The sequence below is a fragment of the Macrobrachium rosenbergii genome, chromosome 49 (assembly GCF_040412425.1).
Source record: "Macrobrachium rosenbergii isolate ZJJX-2024 chromosome 49, ASM4041242v1, whole genome shotgun sequence".
Lineage (NCBI taxonomy): Eukaryota > Metazoa > Arthropoda > Malacostraca > Decapoda > Palaemonidae > Macrobrachium > Macrobrachium rosenbergii.
In genome coordinates, this window is record NC_089789.1 from 14,992,558 (window position 1) to 15,015,066 (window position 22,509).

Below are 22,509 nucleotides of genomic sequence, written 5' to 3' on the forward strand. Positions count from 1 at the left end.
ATAGTCAACTATAGACACCTCCAATAAAGTATGAGCACGGAATATATAAAATATATATATATATATATATATATATATATATATATATATATATATATATATATATATATATATATTCTAGCTAGTCCTTATTTAGAAATAGGAAATTTCTGTAGTCGACAGAATGTCATTTAACATAGTTAAAGTAAGGGAAAGACTGTGATCGATTTGTTCAATTAGTTATAAGATGAAGTTTACGGGATTAAATGTGATTTCGTTAATGAACTACTAACAGTATTCATTTAATAAGCGAAGAATAATGTAGTTTGTTATCCTAAGGGTTTATGTTACCAATAAGATAGTAAATGATTAGTTCCATCTATCTCTCGAAAGAAAGAGAGATAGAAGGAGCCCTTTTTTTTTTATCTAGAAGCCAACTTTCAGGTTTCTTTCAAAAAGAACCCAGTATTTTCTCTCTTTTTTACTAGAACATCTGCAACTTATGAGAAAAGTAGACATATTCCTGTTTTTTAAATAGTGATAGAAGGTCTATTTCTTCTATTACAGGTAAGGGCGTTTTCATGTTCTCCTCTCATTTTGCCTTGCCAATGTAGTTTCTGTACAATATTTCCGGGACTCATTTCTGTTGTCTGATATTCCACACTAAATTGCAATTATGTCTTCACATATTTGCTTCCTAGTGTCTTTTACCCAATATGGGCTTAACTGGCATTTCTGTCGAAATCTCTCCCATTTTTAAGTAACCTGTTTTCTCTTCAAATACCTCTAATTTTTTTTTTAAACAGTTCATCTGCGCTCAGCTATTTCGATCTTATGTAGTCATATTTTTCTGTAACAATACCTCTTGTGTATGTATGTATATATATATATATATATATATATATATATATATATATATATATATATATATATATATATATATATATACATACATACATACAAACACACACACGGGTATGTGTGTGTGTGCTTGACTGTGCATCTCAATAGGTGAAGAGCGTTTACAACTTTATTTGAACACTTTGCCATAATATATTTCATCATGCTATGGAAAATTCACATGAAAGCTGCATACAAAAATATATTTCACATTTTCACAGAAATCAGTAATTATGTCTTATGCATAAAAAAAAATCCAGGTTACAAATTCACAGAGCGTCGGATGACCTTTCATCACGAGGTAATTTATTAGCTGCAGGATTTACCAAAGCCAAAAATGGTATGCATAAAAGCATCAATCACTGAGGTCCACTTGCTATCACCATACATCATCGGAAACTCTAGGAAGCATCGACAAGTTATTTAAAACAAAAAGCAATTGGTTTGGAGTGGACGCGCCATTTATTGAGCGTGAATATACATTCATTACGCTTGAATGTGATGCATAAGCCGGTTGTATTTATTCTTTTTTTTTCTCTCTCTTTCATATTTTGCTTCGTTCCGAAACGTGCACCAATAGGATAAAGATATAGATACCACAGCCGAAAAACAGAGCATCAACATATAATAATAATAATAATAATAATAATAATAATAATAATAATAATAATAATAATAAATAATAATAATAATAATAATAATAATAATAATAATAATAATAATAATAATAATAATAATAATAACCAGTGCCTCCACCGCGGCGTGATGCATAAGGCTTCTATGAAATTTCTCCACTCGTCATTCCTGTGCATTACCGTCCATGAATCTCCACTCCTCTCCAGCCTCCTTTCTCATGGCTGTCAGCGAAGTAGATGTGGGTCTTCCAGGTCTTTGGGAGCCCGCAAGAGCCCCGCTGATGCTCTCGCAGGCGATTCTTCCAGTGGTTGCGCAAAAGACTTGTCCAAACCATCTCCCTTTCTTCAGTATCTCACATTCATATTGAACTTCCGTTATTTATCGTATGGTATCATTTCTAACGTTATCCTGCCATGTGAATTCAGCTTCCAAATCATATTCAAACTCCCACCGTTTGAATGACCTCGTTTAGTCTTTGACTAAATTGCAAGTCAAGAGAGCCTGTACTAGATAAAATGGTTCCTAATATTTGAAAGATTCAACCTTCTTTTTTCTTTCTCCATCCAAACTTAACTCATCCTATCTAATCCCTTTATACATACTCTTCTTGTATTATTTCTGTTTTCCTTATATATTTATTTAGGGCCCACCTCTCTTGATATATATTTGTATATGAATATATAAATTCTATTCCTACATTAACCAGATTTTGGAATTATTCTATAATAATGATATGAGCCATTATTTGTTATAACAGTTGCATCTTTACACCTACAGATTTGTTCTCATCGAAGTAAATAGTCCACAGACTTGAAGAAATTGAGATAACAAGCAAACTTTACTCTGGTAACCAGCAAAACATAACAATAAATTTTAAATACGTGTGTTTGTGTATACCCACACACAAACAAGCACACATCACACACACACACACACACACACACACACACACACACACACACATATATATATATATATATATATATATATATATATATATATATATATATATATATATATATATATATATATATATATATATATATATATATATATATATATATATATATATATATATATATATATATATATATATATATATTTATATATATATATATATATATATATATATATACACATATATACGAGTATATATATATATATATATATATATATATATATATATATATATATATATATATATATATATATATATATATATTATAAAACATAAGGAGCCCCTACAAACGCCAAAATGTGGCAAATAAAGGCTATATTTCAGCGACCAAACTGCCTTTATTTTACACATTTTGGCGTTTGCATGGGCTCCTTATATTTGACGGAATTCTGTTTTAACAGAATATATTTCACAGTCATATATATATATGTATATATATATATATATACATATATATATATATATATATATATATATATATATATATATATATATATATATATATATATATATATATATATATATATATATATATATATGTATATATATATAAACAGATTCACAATCTCTTATCCGAAACCCTTGGGGCCAGCCGTGTTTCGGTTTTGGGACTTCTTCGGATTTCGGAACTGAAGCTTGCTCCGTAAATGCGCAATCACAGTTTATGTGAAACTCAGAAATACACAGCATCAAAAAAGAACCGTAATTTACGTATATATTCGTGTATCACGCGATCCTGAAAATTTTGTCCCTAAACGTGATTTCGTCACATACATGGTGTATAGTGCGAGATGTATTTAATACCTTCAATGATCTGTTAACTTCATGATGCGACGGAAAGTAATGGAAGAAACTCTAGCTTTCCTTCCCCGCCAAAGTTAAGTGTACCTTAGTTTAACAAGACCACTGAGCTGATTAACAGCTCTCCTAGGGCTGGCCCGAAGGATTAGATTTATTTTACGTGCTAAGAAACAATTGGTTACCTAGCAACGGGACCTACAGCTTACTGTGGAATCCGAACCACATTATAGCGACAAATGAATTTCTATCACCAGAAATAAATTCCTCTTATTCTTCATTGGCCGGTCGGAGATTCGAACTCGCGGCCAGCCGAGTGCTAGCTGAGAACGGAACCGCCCAACGAGGAACTACCTTCCCCGCCAAAGAGTGTTTGGTCCGTTTTGCTTCGTGGGTTAGAATCTCACAACGGAAGCTGGGGTAAATTTATTTATTTCTCATTTGGTTCCGTGGCTTGTACTGAGGAGCGTATCCAAATAGGTGATAGGAACTCGTGAAGGTTAGAGGTCATTTCGACTGTTAATTTTCGAAAGAAGTAGGTAAATAACTTTCGAAAGTTTTACCGCTGACTAAAACACAATATATCGTAATATCAGTGATTAACATTATGGAATAGAATTTCCAGCTACAAAAATTCTGGGCATAATGGAATTTGGTCCACGAACGAGGCCAAATTATTCATCAGATGCGGTACAAAATTTAGCGTGCTTTAGATTGGTAATGGATTTAACTAGCGTTGTTATGCGGATGAATTGTACCAGATCTAAAATAAAATTATACAATTTGAAAAATGTTGCAGCGAAAAATCACATTGGGTGAGGGGAGGGAACGGAATATCAGCATAATTCATATATGGATCACTCAGCGCAACATACTTTGTATTCAGTTGCAATAGTCATACGTATGCACACAACTAAACACATCGGTGAGATAGATAGGTAAATATATATATATATATATATATATATATATATATATATATATATATATATATATATATATATATATAGATAGATAGATAGATAAATAGATAGATAGATAGATATATATATACATATATATATATATATATATATATATATATATATATATATATATATATATATATGGGTGTATGTATGTGTGTACGTTTGTGAAGTAATGCTGTTTGAAGAGGAAGGGTTCAAGGGTTCAATATGCTTTTTTCATACACACATATGTGTGTGTGTGCGTGTGTAGCGGGTAAATGTTGTGCATTTTCACGTTTTTAGAGTAGATATCAAGCTCATACATTCGCTTGTCAGTTCACAAATTGGTAAAGTATTTGTGTGAGCTGTGCTGTCAGAGTCTCTGCATCCGAAGTGATTCGTCCTGTGTCATCCCCATGAGGAGAATAATTGAATCCTTCATCATTGGCTCTGTCAAAGACTAGAGCTCATTAACTAAAGTCATTTTTACGATGGCAGATGTTCCAGTTAAGAGGAGCTGAACTGGATATAATCTATTTCCTTTGACTGCAACGAATGAAGACTAAAATCGTGCTCTTTTCGGGTAACAGTGAATTAGAATATATATATATATATATATATATATATATATATATATATATATATATATATATATATATATATATATATAATATATTTATATATATATATATATATATATATATATATATATATATACACACACACATTACATACATATATATATATATATATATATATATATATATATATATATATATATATATATATATATATATATATATATATATATATATATATATATATATTGAACAGCAGCGTACGTGTGAATGCAATGTCACTCAGTCCCATAAATTGTAATTCTGCCTCTTAATATAAATTCATGAACTTTCGTACTTAGTATCATTAGCCGGCAGTATAATAACCCATTGGATGTCATGTTGCCATATTATAAGTCCATGAAGATTATATTAAGAGAAAGATATTTGAAAAGCTCCTCTCTCTCTCTCTCTCTCTCTCTCTCTCTCTCTCTCTCTCTCTCTCTCTCTCTCTCTCTCTCTCTTTCACACACACACACACACACACACACACGCTCACACACACACACACACACACGCTCACACACACACACGCACACACACATTCCTTACTAACAGTAGAGGCTAGGACAAAACCTGTAACATATTGAATAAAATGAAAGTTATATTTTCCTTTCAGTGAATGTGTTGCTCTCGAATTAAGGGTCCATCCATATATCATCCAGAACAACTTCTGTACCATTCCCGTTCCCGTCCCCGTTTTTATCGGCATAATTTTCAAGCACGATGCCCTCGCATCCGACCCAGGTGGGTTTCCGTATCCTTTTCTCTCTGGAAATGCAAAGAAATTCTTTCCAGTTTCTTTCACTGATGGGTTCATGAGCAAAATTTTCGATATACTATCTTTGCGTTCGTCTGATGTTGAAGAGGAAAAATGATTACCTTTTTTTTAAACACAACAAAATTAAATAAGAAAACAATTCTTCATTTAGCAAGCAAATAATCATGAACAGATGCAAGGTATTTCGATGCCGGAAGTGATGTAGATCTGACATAAAAAATTCCCATTTACAATTGAAAATATTCACAACGATGTCAAATATTTAGCAAAAACACTGTGATTAAGTCTCAAAAACCTGCTGCCACTTCGCATGTGCTGTTGTTGTTTTTGATTAAGCTGGCTTTATGCCAGCACGGGCTCTTTCTCCTAGAGCAGCCCGTCAAAAACAGGTGCTAACCGAAAGTTACAGTTGACATTTCTGAGATACGTAAATGAAGAAGAGCTCCACTTTTGAAATGACTTACAACTACAAAAAAAAAAAAACCTTGGAAATAAAAAAAAAAAAAAAAAAAAGGAAAGCTAAAAAGTTACAATTAGGGAACTTCCAGAATTTTCCGCATGCTAACCATCTATATTCATCTAGAAACCTTTTTCCAAGTCCAGACTACCAGGCTTTGGACTGGCTAAGTAAAATAGTAGAAACATTGTCCAGTACAGTAGGGATTTTGATTATTCCTTCATCACAAATTTCAACGCTCTATCTTTCTTTGTCGGCTGCTCTTTGATATCAGAGTTTGGAAGACAATACTCTGATCACCTCAATCCTCGGACAGTGCCTTGGTTCCTCTGATTTATGCAGAGGTGAGTTTCATATTGTATTTTTCGATCTTCATATTCGTGTGCGCAACTGATAAATTTGCAAAGGAGGCAAGTCAGCATGGACATAATATAAGAATTTAAAACTTCAAATATTATGTTTATTTTGGTAAAATTTCCAAGCAAATGTCCATTCCTCCTAATGATTATTAATATCCTTTACGTGAATTTTGATCAAGCCAGCATTTCCGCGTTGTAAAACGAACGTTAAGCGTTACATCCCAACAGCAAATTACAAGCTTTTATAAACATACCGAATGAGGAAAAAATAACTTTACTCTTACTTTTCAAAAATACCGCATTTTGCGAAAATCGCCAAGATTTCGAACGACACAAAAAAATGAGATAATCCGCTTTGACTTGAAAACCAATGATCATTCAACGACATGACGATAAAGACATCAAAGGCATCATAGTAATGGAAGCTCAGGAAATTAGTATTTTTTTCTAGATGGCAATTTGATCGGATAACTTTCTCTCTCTCTCTCTCTCTCTCTCTCTCTCTCTCTCTCTTAAACAGCTAATTACTATTCAAGTTTCAATAGAAAGTATCTCGCAGTTCTGAATGAAATAATATTTTGTGATAAACCTCAGTAAGAAAAGTATAAATGAGAAATATACTCTCCACCGTTTCAAAACCCTAAATTACTTAAATTACTATGCAGCATAAATTAAACCTAGAATTCTAGGTCACAAATGTGGACTAAAGAGATTAGACAGTGAGCTTGACACAGACCTATGAATGTTCGACCTTATATGTATATATATATATATATATATATATATATATATATATATATATATATATATATATATATATATATATATATATATATATATATATATATATATATATATATATATATATATATAACTGACGTGGTTATAGTTCAGGTAATTTGTTTTAGATCTGGCTTACCTTGAGGGGGTTTACTGATTTACACATTTCTATCGGTCAATGGTATTTAGGACTACCACAACTTTAGGGGAAAATGTTACCTATATTACGTAAATGAGGCATCTTATTGTAAATTCTTTGTAAGGCCGCCTCATGTTCAGCGTGTATTTTTCACTCAAGTGTTGTACAAGAATCATTAAATGTGATTACTGAATGATAAGCCCCACTCCTCCGGTGACTCATTCGTTTTACTGGTAATTATATGGTATTCGCTCCAAAGCGTTAAAGTCCATTAACCTAAAGAACTAAATAAGTTGTAGATGTCTCCACTCAGCACACACATTCGGTGTACGTGCTCTCAGATGAGTATCAATGTCTTGGAAAGTATCAAGTTGGAAATACCGTTCTGTTTGGTTTATCATATGTTTTATATAGATACATTCCCGAAAGAGAGACAGAAGGAGATGTATAAGAGAAACTCCGAGGTTCAAGGAAGCAGAGAAATTCATCGGGACGTAAGTAGAGAGGATTTGTTTCTTTCATGCGGTCACGTCCCATGTGTTTTTTTTTTCTTTCTTTTTTCTATTACTTCTTTCTTCAAGTCAGGAATAGGTGCTCTCGGTGTTTTGCTTTTTATTTGAATGCAGGCCAATCTGTCCTTTCATAATTCCGTCTCAACAGAAGACAGTTATACAGTTAACCATGATGGAAACAATAAATTCACCCTTTTAACCATCAGTAGTTCATATCATACTCAGATGTTTAAAAGAAATATAAAGAATCCCAGTTCAGAAAATACCGACACTCAGGTATTCATACATTTCATGTGGTTATCGTACTATATGTATTCATATGCCTGAGGATTTATAAACACACGTTTATTGACTTGAAAAATTGCGTTCTTTGATTTTATATATGTTGTTTATGGAGAGAGAGAGAGAGAGAGAGAGAGAGAGAGAGAGAGAGAGCACATGCAATTTCCGCTACGAAGTCAACTAGTGCCATGGTCTCAGTAAAAGTGACCAAAAGTGCCGTATTCTAAAGAGCCGGGATTTTTTCAGCACGACAGGCTTTCAAGACTTGTTATTCTTATCAAGGTTATTATTACTTCTACTCCGGCTGACGTTCCTGTTGTTGATATAAAGTTTATGCTTCTTGGTATTTCTGTGGTGGTGACGACGACGATGATAAAAATGTTGTCGTCTTTAAAATTCCTTCTCAGTTTTTATTCTGATGGTTTACCTCACAACTCACATCCAGGGCTCTTAAGCAAATGACGGGTGGATACTTGCACACTACTAAGAGACTGTAAGTTTAACAGTTGCCACTGATATTACTGGGGGTTTCATTCGAAACATTTACTCATAATAAGAGAGCAACTTTCAGTTAAAAGTCATGATGTTTGTGGAGACTGCTGACAGAGCGACATTGTTGGCAACTGTTCACTAAAATGCCCAAATTACTATATGCATTTTAAATGTCCAATTTTAGCATGTGAACTCTTTATTGCATAAAATCATGTGTTTCCCATACGATAAGCATTCTAAATTCACTCTAGAATTTTCTGCTTTTCATTTTTCATATGTTAGTTTTTGTATGGCGGCAATAATCCATTAATATTCTTTTCAAAAGGTATGATATTTTTATATGTATATCGTATTAAAGATCGTGACTTTGATCTCAGTGTAAAATTTCCCTTTGTTCACATGTCGCTTTTTTAAGTTTCAATAAAAAGCGTTTGTACCTTAATCATTTTCTTTTTCAGAAGCGTATTTTTTTCAGAATGTATTGTTCTAACGGTAATGAACCAATGTCCATTTTTAATTGAATTTCTTATCCGATGAAGTTTTTATAAAACTGGTTATCAATTACTGAAAATTAATATTCCCGTTTTTTCCCCCAAGACTCACATCGATTAACATGAGCTGATGGATGAATGAGACCTTGAATTTGAGGGCTTCGGAGATGCGTTTGGAACCACTTTGAGACTGCAGGAGAAAAGTGTCACTCTTAAAACTACTACTGTTATTATTATTATTATTATTATTATTATTATTATTATTATTATTATTATTATTATTATTATTATTATTATTATTATTATTAGTTTTCTGTAAAAGAAAACTATTGTTCCGGCTTTGTCTGTCCGTCCGCACTTTTTTTGTCCACCCTCCGACCTTAAAAATTACTGAGGCTAGAGGGCTGCAAATTGGTATGTTGATTATCCACCCTCCAGTCGTCAGACATGACAAATTGCAGCCCTCTAGCCTCAGTAGTTTTTATTTTATTTAAAGTTAAAGTTAGCCATAATCGTACTTCTGGAAGCGCTATAGGTACCAAGAACACAGGCCACCACCGGACCGTGGCTGAATTTCATGGGCCGTGGCTGAGCCACCATTGGACCGTGGCTGAGTTTCATGGCCTAAGAGTTTCACGGGCCGTAGCTGAAAATTTCATACAGCATTATAAGCTGTACAGAAAACTCGATTGCACCGAAGAAACTTCGGGGCATTTTATTATTATTATTATTATTATTATTATTATTAGCGAAACGTTGACTTGCAACAGCTGGAGATCCGACAGAGGAAAAGATGAAGGTTGGGCAGGATGAGAATTTAGATGAATGGCATCATATGAGATGGGCATCGGTGAAGATAATACAAGAAAAAAAAAAAGTAAAAAATGCGCCGAAGTTTCTTCGACGCAATCGAGTTTTCTGCACATCGTATAATCGAGGCCACCGAAAATAGATCTATCTTACGGTGGTCTCGGTATAATGCTGTATGAGCCGCGGCCCATGAAACTTTAACGCGGCTCGGTGGTGGCCTGGTCCATATCGTTGCCAGACGCACCATTATAGCTAACTTTAAGCATAAATAAAATAAAAACTATTGAGGCTACAGGGCTGCAATTTGGTATGTTTGATGGTTGGAGGGTGGATGATCAACATACCAATTTGCAGTCCTCTAGCCTCAGCTATTTTTAAGATCTGAACGCGGACAGAAAAATTGCGGACGGACAGACAAACCCGCCACAACAGCTTTCTTTTAAGAAAACTAAAAACTGAAGTGCCATATATAGTGAATGAATGTAAGGGAATGAAAAATGTAGTAACGGTGTTGAGGGATGAAATTTCAGTCTGCCACAGGTCTCTGTAGCTTCTTATCATCAGTAATTGAAACTTTACCATCTCATGACATTAGCCATTTCACATATTACTGGCCGTCACTTTACTTATTCTTAGAACTTATCCAGGCTTTTCTCATCTGTTCCTCCATAAATCTTTCTCTCAAAAGATTTGAATGCCCACTACACGGAAGCATAGAGAGAGAGAGAGAGAGAGAGAGAGAGAGAGAGAGAGAGAGAGAGAGAGAGAGAGAGAATAGAAATGAAAATTAGGTAGTGTATGTGGATAAAGTAGTAGTAGTAGCAGTAGCAGTAGTACAGTAGTAATAATAGGATGAGGAGGTGGGGAGCGGGTAGGGAGAGGGTGGGTGATGAATTTTCTTATTATCATAAAGAAATCTAATCACTGAACCATAGGATTTATATAATCACTGTCATGTTGACTAGGTATCATAAAATCATGAAAAGTGTGACTTGATAAAGTCTCTTTTGCTGCCAAGTTTCCTGGAAGAAAATCGTTATAAATCTATCAAAGTACCCGACAAATGTAAGCGAATTTTAACGTCCTAAGTAAAAGAAACAAGGGAGATATATATATCGTATTAACTTTCCTCTTATTTCATCTTTTTTTTATTTTCTTTACTTCTGCTCCTGCTTTGTCTGCGTTCCTTTGTTCACCGTAATTAACCACTAGCCACCAGATGTCAGAGTCGTTTGTCCTGTGGTCACCTTCACTGGAAAGTAGGCTATTTTTGGAGAGTCCTTGTTGGTCTCTCAGCTTCCCAGACGTCATTATCGCTTTCCTCGGCCCGGAGGACAATTTCGTATATCTTTGACGGGTTGAAAGTTGTTCAAGAAAGTTCCAATGTTCTCTTTGTGCCAGTGTCTTGTGGAATCGGTGGTTCGTCACCTACGTGAAGGTATTTTTATTTCGGGAATAATTGTGGTTTTTGATGAATTTTGGTTGTGTGAAAAATAGGTCTCGTTCTTGTAATTCACCATTTTGTTGGATTAAGCCTGTGTAGTGATAGGGCTTGTTCAGTGCAAAGAAAAGTATCCAGATTTTACATCTAGTTGGTAAGCCAAATATTAAAAGGTTTCATGAAAAGTTTTAAACTGCTAATGATTGCCGAAAATCTGTTCAGAAGGAAGATGTGTATTGTGTTAAGTCTTGTGTTATCAGTAAGCCTGTTAGTACTGGGACAACTTGTAAGATTTTGTGGTTTCAGCAAAGTCGGTTTTTGTGAAGGTGATTTTACTCAGTTTTCTCGTTTAATTTCACTTCCATTGATTGGTTTAGTGCAGCAGTCGTTTAAACATCGCTCATAATGATGTTCACATTCAATGTTTGCTTCTGGTGGCTCTCCATTCCCAAATGCTTTGTCCAGCTGTGTTTGTCAGTTTTCGTTGGAAGTCTGAGAATTTTGAAAAGACTTAATTAGCGGAAAGCTACTTGATGAAAGCATAATTTCGGAGATCTACATGTAATGCCCGTAACTCATATTTTGTAAGTGAAATGCATTTCATGCACGTGTGGTATCCGAAAGTGCTATGAATCCAAGCTTAAGTCAGCAATTTTTTTACTTATTAATCTGAAATGCATAGATCGAAATTTGACGTGTCAGAAATTTTGAACTGTTTACCCCATAAATCTCCCTAGGGCATAGTAAGAAAATTTTACTTTAATTTTACTAATTGAAAGTAGCGTAAACTGGAGGCAGTTTTATATATTTTTTATATATCAACAGCTTCTGAGCTTCTCACTGTTCATAAACATTGTGATATGGTATGAAATTGCTCTAGGTTTCTTGATAAACTTTATTTTAAAATAGTAGGCAACATGAAAGATTTTTTAAAACGCATACGGTTTTTGAAGTAGAATGCCATGCTGCGTTGAAAATGGTATTGGAAACTGATTTCTACTGGCTTCTCATAATGTTTTTGATAGGCTTAGGCTAAACCACCTCGACTACAGCAGAAATTAACTTGTATAAACTATGGGTGCCAATAAAATTTTGCAACTAATTCAACTGTAAATCAGTATAGCGAGTCAGATTTGTAGCTGCTATAGCGCGCATACAGAAAATAAAATTAGGTATGAAAAATAATAGGTAAAGTGACGTACTCGGTCTTAACAACCAACTTGATAAATTTTTGGGTGCCACACATCTTGCAGGTAATATAAATTTTTAACTCCAACTACATTAAGCATTAGATTTTCAACTTTTAGAATCTTGTTTGAAACATCCCAGTCTTTTTTGGCAGCGTCCCCATTTTTTAAGTATTAAGGGACACCCCATTTGGAAACGGGTTTTGGTGTAGAAAATGTATGAATTGTGTAATCAAGGGAAATCATTAAGGAAAAAATGCAAGACGTTCATGGTGATTACAGGGTACATCCTAATCTAACCTTGGGTGCCGTGTCCTACATCGAGGGGCTTTTCCCACTGGGCTCCATGTTAACTATGACTGAAAATTAAACTAGTGGTAAAAAGGTTATATTCCAGTTGAACCTAGGGCACATCATTGTAATTATGTGGATAACATTGCACTTCTATGCCAACCCTTACCCTTCCATATTTAGTATATTTTCTACCTTAATCTTAGGAAGGCATAGGTAGTGGTTCATCAGTAGCCAGAGAATGAGGGGAATGTTGTGGTGGGAGTGCACTTATGCAGTTAAAAGCAACAAGTAGGGAATACACGATTCTAATTTCTTAAATTATCCATGAAAAAATTCCAATGCTTCGAAGTTCTTTTCCCAATTATCTTAAAACATGGCCGTGGGAAAACCATGCATGACTTTTTGTCTGTTTCGAACGGAGCAATTGCATCCCCCTCATATTTTATTGCACTTGGACTTTAGACGTAGCTTTTGACTTTGGGTATTTTATTAGATTTGGCTGTTTGATAGTTTTAGCCCGACTGTAAAATACTGAAAGGCTTGGGGAACATGTCACGTTACAGAAAGTGAGTGCAGTTTGGGATAATTTGTAACCATAATCACTAGATCTGTGTAAGTTATTAACAAGAAAAAAGTTTGGCAAAGATGTATAAAAGGTAACGGAGGCCCAAGAAATAACTTTGAGATGCAACGGATCTTTGGAGAACTTCCAGAGTAAGTATAGTAAGCGATCACTAGCTTTTAGCATGTTGTCTTACATGTTCCGTAATGGAAAATATGCTGCAAACAACATTTCAACCATTGCATATGCTCTGTTCCAATGTTTGATACTCAAAAAAAATTTTTCTCTAAAGTTAAATCTGTTGATATTTGTTTGAAAATATAAATGTTACAACACTGACAGGTTGGCAGAGTCGACTGTATGCAGCCCAGACTAAATATAAATTAAAACAGATTTCTAGCAAAAATTTAGGTTATGGTCAATATAGAAATGTTAGTGTCGAATGTGTGGGTTAGTAGGAAACCGAAACCCTAAAAATAAAGATATTATTGATCAAAACAAACTAGTCCGATTTCCTTGCCAAAGATTTTATTATTTAACTAATTATAGGCATAACTTGAAAGGGCTATATTTTTTCAAACCTTAAGTGACTTCTTGACGTATGTGAACCTCATTTGATTTAGTTTTTCTTATACAACATTAATTTTCTAAAAGCGGTATTAAATCAAGAAACCAGCGCTTTATTTATTTGGATTTCCAGTTTTTTTTTTTTTGGTATTGTACAAAAGATAATGTATACGGTGTTGGGTGGAACTTTAGTTTATAGAATGAGTCGTGTGATTAAAAGGTAATTTATGGTGGAGTACATATATTTGCTTGGATTTTTGGGAATGGAGATACGTTGCTTTAAATTTTTTTAACCTGAAAATAAGCGGATAGAAATGTTTCCAGGAAAATTAGAAGTTATAAATTATAAGAATTAAGGTACACTACTTGCCAACAGAATTCGTAGGTTGATAGTTGAAATGCAACATTTTTAGAGTTTAGCTTGGTAGTTAGTTACCTCCCATGATAATCCCGTAGGGGAGTAGTGCCATCAGTGCACCTCAAGGGTTCACGGTAGGCGTTGCTAAAAGTTCTTTGCAGCGTCCCTTCGGGCCCTAGCTGCAACCACTTTCATTTCTTTTACTGTACCTCCATTCATATTATTTCTTCCATCTTGCTGTCCACCCTCTCCTAACAATGATTTCTTAATGCAACTGCGAGGTTTTCATCCTGTTACACCTTTCAAACCTACCTACTCAAAATTTCCTTTCCAGTGCTGATTGACCTCATAGGCCCCAGTGCTTGGCCTTTGGCCTAAACTCTATATTCCTTTACTTTCCTTCCTATGGTAAATAATGCATTAGACATGATTTGGAAAAGTCATTTAAGAACTGGAGGTTCTATCAGATACTTTACTTGTTGAACAGGCTGAGTAACTGTCTTCGCTTCTAGTCAAAGGCCTTAAGGATTAAATTAGTATCCCTACTACTGTACTGAATTTCGTGATGGTTCCTAAAATTAATTGTGACATTTTGAGTAAATCCTAAATCATACTGCAGCTGAAAATAAACATGCTTCATTACCTCCACGTCTGGGGCTGTTAAATTACTCTGTTCATGGTTAAATCAGAAGTGCAGCACATATTTAACAGCCTGGTCATTTGAGTTCTTGTATGGTAACAAAAACAGAACTCCATTTAAAACACGGGTAACAGAAAGCAGAGAGTAATAAGAGATTTTTCTCCTAGAAGTTGAAACACAGTAACAGTCATCCCAAGTATTGTCTAACGGAATTCTTCCAGTAGGTTTTATGAATTGAACCCTATTCATATTTGGATATCCGGAATAGTTGGAGCAAAGAAATATAATGAAAATAACGCATTCTAGAGAACTATGTTGCAAATCGGCGTAATTTTAATAGCCACCATCGTGTAACTAAAGTTTTTCAACTACTGTAATTCATTTGTAAGCGTTATAGAAACTCAGGTGTATTTAAATAGGAATTCCCTCATTGCCTTAGTCAGTAACTCCTAAGTTAACTTGGACAGCAGTTTTCCTTAATGTTGTATTTCTGGTATTTGTTTTTAACCTCAAGCTGTAGTCTGTGGTTGACCCGAATTAAATTGTAAGCACGGTCTGGCTTTTAAGGATATCCATTGAGAGAGAGAGAGAGAGAGAGAGAGATGGAAGGAAGGGAAAATTAAGGAATGAAAGAGGGGATAGGGAATGATGAGAGAGAGAGAGGGGTGGGGGGAGAGGTAGGAAGGAAGGAAGGAAGGAAAGTTGAAGAAAGGCAAGAATAAAGGTTATTGTTGGGTGAATGATAGCTACCCGTTTTAGGGAGACAACTGGTAAGAATACTTATTACCAGTAATCATGAAGTCTGCTTAGCCTGTTCTAGGAGAATAATTTAATATTTACGTATAACTCATAGGCCTTTTTATTTTGCAAAAAGTAATATAACGATCTCAAAAGTTATACTAAGGTAAAGGTGAAGACCTGAGCATACACAAATTGTTAGGTTAAGTTAACGTAAAGATGAAGCCCTGAGTATATACAAATTGGTAGGTTAACTCGATTTTGTTTGGCACTCTTCTAGAGAAACCAATTGAAATGCTTTACCCAATTGGAAGCAAATGATGGCAGGAAGTTGCCCCTGGAAGAAGGGTAATTTACGAAGTATAACCAAATGTCGGAAATTTAAAGAGGGTTTTTATTTGTAATGGTAGTTCTGTCGTATAGAAAATATAATTGAATTTATTTTTTCAGAAAATCTGCCTCGCTTCCAGCTGATGTCAAATTTAAAAATGGGGTTAGCGCCAAGACTTTGTACGAGGTGCCGGCTGGAGTTTGTCACTGTAGCATTATTATATAGTGTAAAGGAAGTGAAAGGATTATTCTGAGGTAAGATTCAACACATTGACGACTCTGGTTCGCAGGGATTAAAAACTTCAGTAATTGAAATTTGGCTGTTATTGGCTAGCATCCTTTAGAATAAATCGAAAGCATTAACACAAGTACTGATTCATTCAAAACAAAAATCGTCCAAACAACAGTTTTAGTTCGTGGTCAAGAGTTTTGTGAACTTAAAATCTTATACTTAAATTATTCCAGTGGAAATTATAATGGGTTAATTTGCTTGCTTTTCATTAAATCATACTGTTTTCCTGATCTCAGTTATTAAGAACTGGATGAACGATTTCACGCCAATAGTCCTGAAAATTTTGCCGGTTAAATGTTACATGACTAGATTGTTGTAACAAAATTTTTTGATTGGAATGATTCTTTACAGGAAATGACCTTTCAACCTATGCCATCAAGACTGATGTGGTCGCCATGACAACATAAGAGTTGCAGGGCAACAGTCTACGAAGAAATCAGGCTTACTCTTCATCCAACTGGAAGCTGTGCTCAGAAGCAGCAAATTAGCAAGAAATCGGTTTTTCTTGCCCAGCAAACTTTAACTTTTACAGAAATATTGATCGATATTTTATAATTGTTTATTTTCCAAGAGGTGATGAGTAAGTTATCCTACTTGAGCAAGGCTGCTGGATAATAAGCTAGCTTTTATGGCCGTGTATTAAAGTAGTTTTTCATCTTAAAGTATACTCTGAGAATGAAAGTCTGTCTCGTTGGTGCTTTATTTAAATAGAAAATTAAACCGTGATACCATTGCTTAAGCTCGTCAAAATGGATTATTTCTTTAAATGTTTAAACATGTAATGCTTGTAATTCCCTTTTGAATAGTTCGCCAGAAGTACTTTAGGAATATTCATGTTTCATAAATTGTACATGGTATATTTTAAACTACGTTATGAATGGTTAACTTGAATATCAATTCTGCCATCTTGTATTTTTTAAAGAACGAGTTTTATATGGATATGTCCTTGTATGAAAATAATTTTAAAATTCCCTCATATCAATTATTGGATAATGACTTGAATAGCAATATAATTTTTGGGGGTACAATTGTAAATTGAGCTATTGCAAAAGTAGTAATATAAATTACTGAAATAATTTTTGGTACATGTGTCATAGGTGAAATCGGATTTCCCGAGTTTTTCGATTTCTATAGGCTGAGTTAAAATTATTACTGTGCTGTTGTAAAGTTTAAAAACCCATTACCGGGCTCTCATTTTAGGTGAAGAAGGCAATTTCACTTAAAGAAACGACACCACAGCTGAAGATGAAACGCCATGTAGAATGTCATTTTGAGATGTCATGTATTTTTATATAACAATAATACATAAATTGTGAGCCTGCGATTTAGTTAAGAATTGTACTGTATTTTTTACTGACTAACTTTAGAGGTAATATGAGACGTATAAGAATTTCAAAATGAGTCCTAGCCAGCAGGATGACCTACATAAATGGCCAAGTATTTATAAATGTATGCATCTAGACAATGGGGTAGGAAAGTCAGCCAGGTACCATGATTTAGTGGAGACCTGTGAATAATATACCCTTTATAATCAATAATAGGAGTATCCTAAACAGGCCTGACTTGGCCCCACTCGACCTCTCTTTCATAGACTTAACATGTTCAGGTTACTTTTGTATCTGTTAATATGTCAGATCTTCCGGACTCGTTGATCTTAACTTAAATTCTGTTAAGTGTAGATTGCTTATTCCCCAGAAATGCTTTTCAGTCCAGATTTCCATACGTGGTTGCTGTTCTTTAGTTTCTAAGATCCCCCATAGATCTCGAAAACGCTTAGGAATTCATTCTTGGTATGAAGCACAAATTAGGCATTATGGATATATTTCTAATAATTAGAAGAAGAGTGCCAGTGTCTAGACACCCAACATGTAAAAACTTAAGGTACTTAATGTATATTAAATCAGTTTAGTGGTCTAGAAGAGAGAAATTAACTTAGTCTGGAAATCGGGGTTACCCAACATACTAAACGTTTTGCTGCAGTTTTGACTGTAGTGCACTGAATATATATAGTGTACTCAGAAACCTAGGATTTCTTGAGTAATTGATCATGAACTGTTTGATGTGCCAGTACTGATTGTTTCTATCCGCTTTTAATGAGTCCGTCAAACTTGGAAGTGAGACCGCATTATGTAATGATTCTCCCCCCCCCCACCAAAATTTTTCAAAATTAGACTACTTGTGACGTTATGGTGTAAATTCCTAAATAAGAAAGCTCTGGAAACGGGCACTTTTTAGTTAGGGGTTGATGAAAGTGGTCCACTTTGCTGCACTAATGTAATGTTCAAGTCCAAAACTGTCATCGCAAGAAATTACTTCATTAAAATTCCTTTATGACGCTGGCAGTTTCTAAGAACACTATCTTTTCGATGAAATGATTGCAAACAACGTCAGTGAGTTTAGTTGTAAGGTAAGAATTAGGGGGTAGAGGTTTTTTTTTAGACCAAAGGATTATGCAAAAAAGAGCAATAACTTGGGACATTCATGCACATAACTGTTGTCCTCTGTTCCCAGTTAATTTGTCTGCATTGTTGCTTACAATTATTCCTTCACTCGTAAAATTCCAAGTGAAGGGCTTCGTTAAGCAGCGCCCTAAAAGGGAATCAGTATTTCAACATAAAGCATCGATTAAACTCAGTCTTTGTCTTGGGGGAAGTCTAGTTTGCCGTCAATTAGTGGGTGTCTATGAGGTGGGGGTTCTGTCACTACATGTAACTACAATTTAGCATTTAATATCTCAATTCTCCTTTCTCTTGTTTTGTAGAAGGGCTCTTGACGGTAGCCATTACACGTTATAATTGCAGTTACCTTGTAGGTGTAAGTATTAAAAATGTTTTTCCTCCTTACTGCTTTGATCTCATTACGCAGTATATCTGCACCCCAGTCCCATGCTATTTCATCCTTCACATGGCCTCCACTGATCTAATAGCTTCATAAGAACAAATGTCTAGACAGCCTGAATTCAGCAAGAATCAGGCTCACCAGTAAATTGTGTACTCAAACTAGATGGAGTAACCAGACCAGGCTGGCTGTTCACATGCCATTGTCTCCATATATGATTTTAATATTACTCAATTATCTTCTAGATGCAAATCTAAAGATTGAGGATATGGGAAGAGAAAAAATGTTAACGTGCCTCAAATTCAAAGTAGTTAGAATTGGTCTTAGGATACTTAGCACCTGATCGTGTAAGAAATGTAAAAATTGGTCGCCGCTTTTTGTAGGTGATTATGCAGCGATTAAAAATTTTGTATGTTTCAGAATTTACTTTCAAATTCGTATAAAGTTATTTGCTATGTAATAACTTTCGTGCAGTTTTTGTAGGTAGAACTTTGTATTCCTTCTCTTGTTTTTACATTCAGGGGGAACAAATTTCATGGTTATTAGGGTCAAGTTCGTAGATAATTTCTGAATTTATGCTGAAATCATGAATTCGAAGACTGCATGATAAAAGGAAGTCAAAGCAACCAGGCTCCATACCTTCACGTGGGCAAAATTAGTTGCGTGTGTTGTGCATTTGCAGGTAGTCATTTTCCTTTATGCATTACTTTAAACAAGCTTTGGCTAACGTGAGCCTTGACAGGATAAATCCATATTTTTTACCCACAATGCAACATTCAATCCACAGTTTACTACTATTTTTTTTTTTACCAAATTTTCAGTTATGTTAATGTACATTTACACCTTTAGATTCTCCAGTAGTTTTTTTTTTTTCTAATTTTCAGATAGAAACGCCTTTTCAAAGTTTAAGCTTTATTTATCCGTTATTATTGATTGAAGGATTCCAGTTTCTCAGTCGCTGCTTTTTTCTTCTAATTTTTTCAACCAGTTCTTCCATCGCCTTTCAATATCTCGCCATTCTTTTTTTTTTTTCCAGTAAAGTTTTTCCATACTAATCTCCGTCAATACCCTCTTTCTTTGGCATATAATTACCTCATTTTTCCCCAGTCATATTGACTTAACAACAGTCCATTTTGGGGCTGTTGGCCAGTCATTTAACCTTTACCGGTATTTCAGTCCTCAGTTGTCATTAAAACCGCGTCATTTTAGTTTCTCCCTACTTGAAATTTAACTGTTCATCCGTTAACATTGACTTTTACTTTAGCTGGCATCATCTTTACATCAGTTAGCATTAGCTGTTATATCAAAGATTAAAACTGTTCAAAGGGGTCAGTGAAATTCATAATTAAAAGGGTCTGTCGTGTATCTTTAAATACATTACAAACATACTAGTATGTCATAATTAAAGACTAGGAGGTGCAATCTCTCTCTCTCGCGCGCTCTCTTTTCCTTTTTGAAATATGCTCTTAATCCAATTAAAGTAGCCTCCCCCTCTCTCTCTCTCTCTCTCTCTCTCTCTCTCTCTCTCTCTCTCTCTCTCTCTCTCTCTCTCTCTCTCTCTCTCTCCTTCCTTTTTGACATATGCTCTTAATCCAATTAAAGTACCTCTCTCTCTCTCTCTCTCTCTCTCTCTCTCTCTCTCTCTCTCTCTCTCCTTCCTTTTTGACATATGCTCTTAATCCAATTAAAGTACCACTCTCTTCCTTTTTGACACATGCTTTTAATCCAATTAAAGTACCTCTCTCTCTCTCTCTCTCTCTCTCTCTCTCTCTCTCTCTCTCTCTCTCTCTTTGACATAGGCTCTTAACACAATGAAAAGTACCTTTCAGCACTTGCTTTGCTATTCATTTCTGTGCGTTTGGTGTTTTTAATTTTTCTTACATATGTTTTGCCGTTTCTTGCCTTCAACTACTGGCCCTCTCTTTCGCGAGAAGAATTTTGTTTGATGTCCCCCAACTCGTAAGTATTTCCATGCATCTTTTGCTGCGTGCATTTTACAGTATCCTTTCCGGTCTTGTCACTCTTCTTACTGTTTGCATGGGAAATTAGGCATTTTTAATTACGAGGGAAATGTATATTTATAAAGGCTACTGATTACATACCTGTTAGGAAGATACACTGGAGTTATTTGCTCTCTAGTAAAAAAAAATTACAAGCAGCTCTTGTAGGCATTACTTAAGGTTCTTTGCAGCGTCCCTGCGGCCCATAGCTGCAACCCCATTCATTCCTTTTACTGTACCTCCGTTCATATCATCCTCCTCCCATGTTACTTTCCACCCTCTTCTCACAATTGTATCATAGTGCAGCTGCGAGGTTTTTCTCCAGTTACACCTTTCAAACTACCTTTACTCTTGAATTTCCTTTCGGCGCCGAATGACCTTATAGGTCCCAGCGCTTGGCATCAAGCCTAAATCTCATATTCCAATTTCAGTTCAAAGAAGCTCGTCTGCGCTTTGTTCCTCGGTTGTAAATCCGTGGTCAAGTATTTAACTTTCGAGATAATTATCCTCAAGATAATGGGGTGTTTGATTTAATTATTAACTATCAAGTCAAGACCTAAATTTCCATTTTTTTTTTCACATCGTTTTCTATACAGTCTCCTTCATTCTTCTTAACTGGCCTTAGATCTATTGATTCAAGCTTTATTTTCGTAGGTTTAACACCTTTATTATCGTTTCGACTAACCGTAGTGTCAGATATAGAGCATTTTGTATATTTCAAGTCTGTCTTGTAAAATTTTTTCTCTTTAAGATTAGACAGTAATTCCACTACTTTACAAAGCTCAACTAAATATTGCCTGTTCAATTGTTTTCTTTATACGAACGTTTTGTCCAACTTTTATTTAAATAAAATTTACGTTTCAAAAGTCTTGTTTAAAGTAACCGAAAAAAGTTTGTGGATATGTCATCAATAGTAGTAGCAAATCCTAAAATGGAAATGTGAACACCGCTGGAATGTTTCTTAAGCATTACGTTTTGAAGTCTGTGATCTCGGGGTTTTAAGTATGTCTGAACTTTATATTTCATGTTTGCTATTGTATTAGTAATGAAGTTTTTTGAGTAATGTCATATCTTGACTAATTATCATGACGATGTTTAGTAATAGTGTAATATCCTAAAGGTACACTCAACAAATTATGAAAAATAGCATTTTAGAAGCTGGAAACAATATTAGCACTAGAGTAACAAGTAGAAAGAAAATTGAGTAAAAAAAAAAAAACTTTGTGGTATAAGTTGCACTTTAATACCGGTAGGAAGAATAAATAGAACCAGTGTTAGATTTAGAAAATGAAGAGACAATGGCGAGCCAAAACTTGATAAGCAA

The 22,509-nt window shown here is 34.6% G+C and overlaps 1 long non-coding RNA gene across 1 annotated transcript; it reads left to right on the forward strand.

The window, feature by feature from the left end:
- The first annotated feature begins 11,265 nt into the window (after positions 1–11,265).
- LOC136832117 (uncharacterized) lies at positions 11,266–22,051 on the forward strand. Its single transcript, XR_010851066.1, has 3 exons — positions 11,266–13,574; positions 16,176–16,310; positions 16,699–22,051. It is a non-coding gene; the product is annotated as an uncharacterized lncRNA (long non-coding RNA).
- The last annotated feature ends 458 nt before the right edge of the window (positions 22,052–22,509 follow it).